Below are 5184 nucleotides of genomic sequence, written 5' to 3' on the forward strand. Positions count from 1 at the left end.
TAACTCTTACGGAAAGAATAATAGAAGTTGAAACAAAACAAAAACGAAACAATGATGAATACTTCAATTGTTGTAAACAAAAAAAGAAAAAAAAAGCACAGGAATGACTATTAATTTGTAAATATACTCAATTTTTATTTTATAAAAAATGAATTAATTTATAATTAAAAGTTTACTCATAATTACATAAAATAAAGGAGCTTGTAAATTATTAATCCCTTGAAATTGCTTTTTAATAATATTAGAAGATATTTTAAATTTTAATAATTAATGAAATCGACAAAATGAATCAAAGCCACTAACAGTTGGCTTAGCATGCGCCCACTCAAAGTCACTAACAGTTGGTAGCATGCGCCACTCAAAGTCCACTCAGCATCACAAGGGGCTAAACAGGCTTTCTTTCGTCTTCTTTTCAACTGTCAACTAACATGTCACTTTACCAGCAAGTAAGCATCTAACTTTACTTAAAAAAATTAATACTTAAAATTATTTATTAATTTAATAAAATAAAATAATAGTGTTAATGCAAAAATACACGAACTAGAGTGCTTCGATTGACTTTGACAGGATCAAAATGACGTGGCATGATTAAGGTAACTAATAGTGAATAAATAATAAATACAGTAAAGAAATGACAAAGAGGTTTTTAAAGTTATTCGGCAAGTTGAGCTCTTGAGCCTACATTTACTGTTTTTGTATTTGCTTTGAGAGCTTACAATGACAGTCCTAGAAATATTTGCTAACCCTTTTCTAACGTTGAAGGGGGTTTATTACGATTTGTAAAAAGGAAAGAGCGAAAATACAGGAATTATAATTAAGTTTGAAATGCAACCGATATTCTTGCGATTAGGCACTGTGATTGTGCAAAGATGGTTGTCAATCTGATCCTTTCCGAGATATCTCAGGATCTGAAGTTATCATGATTGGTTGGACAACTATAGGATTGGTCCGACTAGCTGTACTAGTTGTACATCATAGCTGGTTGGACAATCGGTAGTAAGGTATTCGGTTCCGGGTACCCTGCATTTTTTGAAGGAACTAGAACCGACAACCTTGAAATTTGGAACCAAAATTGGAACTAATGGTTCGGTTCCTAGGTACCTAGAACTAGACCTGTAACAACGGTTCTGGTTCCGGTTCTGGGTATCTTTAAAATTACATGACCCCCCAAAGTTTATAAAATGACAAAAAAAACCTTAAAAACTTACAAATACCCCCCATCGGGCACTTGTTAACAAAATAAAATTACAAATTATAATTCAAATTATAAACTCCATTATTTGTGAAAGGTATATTCTCAAAAGTCAAACCAACTTACTTTAAATGTTATGAAATTAAATATAAATGTTTCACATTACTTTCCTACAAAAGTTTTTATTACCTCCTAATCTTTAATTTTATTTATATTACTCTCAGCTCCTGGTTCCTAGTTCCTGGTTCGGTTCTAGTTCCAAACTATAGGAACCGGGACCGGAACTGAAACCCGCACAGTAAGGGTCCAAAAATTTGGAACCGAAACCTACCCGTTGACGGTCGGTTCTGGTAGGACCGGAATCAAACCCCGGGTACCCGCCGGTTCCAGTTCCAACAAGTTCTCTGAACACCCCTAATTGGTAGAGTTGAACTGGTCTTGGATCAGGCATAACCTCACAATTCTCTGAGCTTGATGAAAAATCACACACAACAAGACATCTTGATGTGTGTCTTTTGAGCATGTATTAAATCATTAACGGACAAAAATTGATACATGAATAACAAAAAATATATATTTTTTTTATATTATGTCGGTGGTCTTAACTTGGGCTTTAAAGATACACATTAAGGGTGCGTTTGGTTCAGGGAATGTTGGATTCTGGAATTTATATTATCTTGAAGATTACTGGGAATCTTTAGGAAAATATGTTTGGTTAGTTTGTGGGTATGTTATATTAATATGTTTGGCTAGAGGGAAAAATTGGTGGGTATGCTATTTAAATTACTAAATTGCCTCTTTTTAAAAATTAATATAATATTATTTTATTATTAATTTTTGAATAATTTTTTTAACCCCCAATATTTCAGATTTAGCTAAGACACCTCCGCTTATATAAACTTTAATTTATGACAAAATCACCCCCACCCCTACCGCCGCGCCGCCACCGTAAACTGAAATCATATTTTACACTATGATTTTGCATTGAATTTTGATAGGATTTAGGATACTTTTCATACAATTTGAGCATAATTGTACCTAATTTTATTAATTTGTCTTTGCAGGCCTAACGATGATTTTGAGCATAAATGACAGTTTTTAGCGTAAATTGTGTAACTTAAGCTTGAAAACTCGGAATGACCTGATTAGAAGATTTAGAAAGCTAAGAAGAAGAGCTACAACTTTGATGTTTTAGGTTTTTCCTAATTCTGACTGGACAAGGGTGAAAACTTGGCTTGAAGTCATGAAACGTATGCTGGGGCTGAAGAAAAAACGTCTTTGGACGTGCTTTAGTATTTTACCATAACTTGAGCTTAGACCTGGATTGTTCTGATTATTGAACCAGTAGAATATAATTGAAAGGTATACAATTTATATGTTTAACCCTTTTCAGATTCATACTCTATCATGCTCAAATTTGGCCCGAAAGTCCTCGCCACGGCAAAGAAAATATTCGCCGCGGCAAAACCTGCATTAGCTGAAAAATGAAACGACGCGTTTTGGCTTGCTAGGGCTTCATCCTTAAGTGAGAGAGGTATAAATTAGAGCGAAAAGGAAGAGAAAAGGGGGATGGTTTGTCATTTGGAAGGCAGCTCTTGGAAGGAGAAGGTATTGAAGATTTTGGCTTCAAATTAGAGAAGATTTCTCCATTTTTGTGTTTTTCAATGATGAATCTTGATTCAGTTTGTTTTAGTTATTTATTTTTGGTTTTAGTATGAACTGAGTTGTTTAGCTAGGGTTTGAGTAACCTTGATACAATGATTCAATTTATATGAATTGATTTACTTTGAGTTTTATTTCATGATTGAGTGTTTATCTCTTTGCTTAATGACTTTTGGTGCTTGATCACCATTCAAAGTGTGTTGTTTACAATGAGACTGAGAAGTGATTTGTGATTGTGCCTCTTGGGATAAATACCGTAGATTAAGCAAACGCCAAGATAGGTTTAGCGATCTATGAAATCTAGATAAATTATAAAGGTAAAAGACTTTGAACTATTAATCTTCATTTGATGGGTGCGGAAGTAATAGGGATAAATAGGGAAATGTAGCTTGAAAAGGTATGTTTTACAACTTAGGGAATTCGATTTTCAATCAAGGAATTAGAACTTGGGTAATAGATTCTATGAATTGGGTTGGTATCTAGGTGAAATCAGCACCCTAGCATTTTTTAGCATTGTTAATTAATTAAGTTGTTGGGTTTTGCTTTAATTTCATTATCATTCATTTATATTTTTTTATTGTATTTAGTTTGTTAATTTTCCATCAATCCAATTTATTGTTGCTTCAATTAGGACTTAACTTGAGAATCGGTACTTAGTAACACTATCCTCGTGGGAAGGTACTCTACTTATCACTTATTACTTTTTCCGACTAGTACACTTGCATACATTGCATGTTGTAATTAACACGCATCAAGTTTGTGGCACTGTGTGCGGGGATTGAGTTTGTGGTTAACATTAAAATTTTCTGTGGTAGCTAGATTGGAATTTTATTTTTGCTTAATAGTTGTGTCTAATTTTGTTAGTCTTTTCGGTTGGTTTGTGATCTCACTCTCTCTATTTTTTTGTGTAGTTTATGTGAAGAGCAGACGTCAACCAGTGGTTCTTGTTGATCCTGAGATTGAAAGAGCCACTTGAAGACTGAACAAAGAAAGAGAGAGAGAGAGGCTACAGTTGAACCAAAAGTCATAGTTGTAGAGATGGCAAAAAATAGAACACTAAGGGAGTTTTCAGTTCCCTCAGTGGATGGCAGTGGGTCGAGTATTACTAGACCAGTGGTACAAGCCAATAACTTTGAGATTAAGCCTACAATCATCCAGATGATCCAGCAGTCAGTTCAGTTCAGGGGTGATTTGAAGGAGATCCAAATCTACACATTGCCAATTTTTGGAGATTTGTGATACTTTTCAAGTCAAACGGAGTGTTAGATGACACCATCAGATTGAGACTATTCCCATTTTCATTGAAGGATAAAGCTAAGGGATGGTTAATGGCTTACCAATAAGAACGATCACAACATGGAACGATTTAGCACAGAAGTTCCTAACCAAATTCTTTCCTCAACAAAGTCGGCAAAGCTGAGAAATGATATCACAATCATTTATTCAGGAAGAGTCGGAATCATTGTATGAGGCTTGGGAGAGATACAAGAATTATTGAGAAGGTGTCCACATCATGGGTTGCCAGTTTGGATGCAAGTCCAAACATTTTATAACGGATTGATGGTGAATGTGCAAACTATGGTGGATGCAGCCTCGGGAGGAGCACTACAGAATAAGACTCTGAAAGAGACTCATGAGTTGCTTGAGGTTTTGGCAAGAAACAATATCAAAGACCTAATGAGGGGGTGCAACTGAAGAAATTATGGGTCTTCATGAAATTGATGCTTATACAGCACTTTCAGCCAACTGACAGCACTTCAGAAACAGTTAGGAAGTATGCAGGTAAATTCCATTCAAGCTCCCAACTAACTTATGATTTGGTGGGGTAATCATGTGACAGTGACTGTCAAGTGGGGAATACGTTTGCTTAGCATCATCATTGGAGCAGGTTAACTATTAGCAGGGAATCAAAGGCAACCGAACAACCCGTACTCTAACACATGTAATCCTGGTTAGAGGAATCATCCAAATCTATCATGGGCAATCAAAACAGTAAAAAAATCAATGGAACCAAAGAGCATTGCCAAACTAACCAAACAGGGGTGAATAATCAACCAGGAGACCCAGAGTGACAAAAGGAGGACATGTTTGGGAAGTTTATGCAAGAGACCATAGGTTTTATGAATGAGAGAGAACTAATTTCAGAAATCAAGGGGCGTCCATTCGGAACTTAGAGGTACAGATGGGCAGTTAGCTGAAAAGCTAAATGAGAGACCACAGGGGTCTTTGCCAAGCAACACAGTGACCAACACGTGAGCAAGCAAATGCAATCATTTTGAGGAGTGGGACGTTTTGGAAGAAATGGAAAAACAAGAGAATAAGAAAAGCCA

The 5184-nt window shown here is 35.5% G+C and overlaps 1 non-coding gene across 1 annotated transcript; it reads right to left on the minus strand.

Annotated features, from left to right (window-relative positions):
* Positions 1–4267: 4267 nt before the first annotated feature.
* Positions 4268–4374, minus strand: LOC116140451. Its single transcript, XR_004129628.1, has one exon. It is a non-coding gene; the product is annotated as a small nucleolar RNA R71 (small nucleolar RNA).
* Between the last annotated feature and the right edge of the window lie 810 nt (positions 4375–5184).

The sequence above is a fragment of the Pistacia vera genome, unplaced genomic scaffold (genome assembly GCF_008641045.1).
Source record: "Pistacia vera cultivar Batoury unplaced genomic scaffold, PisVer_v2 Contig372, whole genome shotgun sequence".
Lineage (NCBI taxonomy): Eukaryota > Viridiplantae > Streptophyta > Magnoliopsida > Sapindales > Anacardiaceae > Pistacia > Pistacia vera.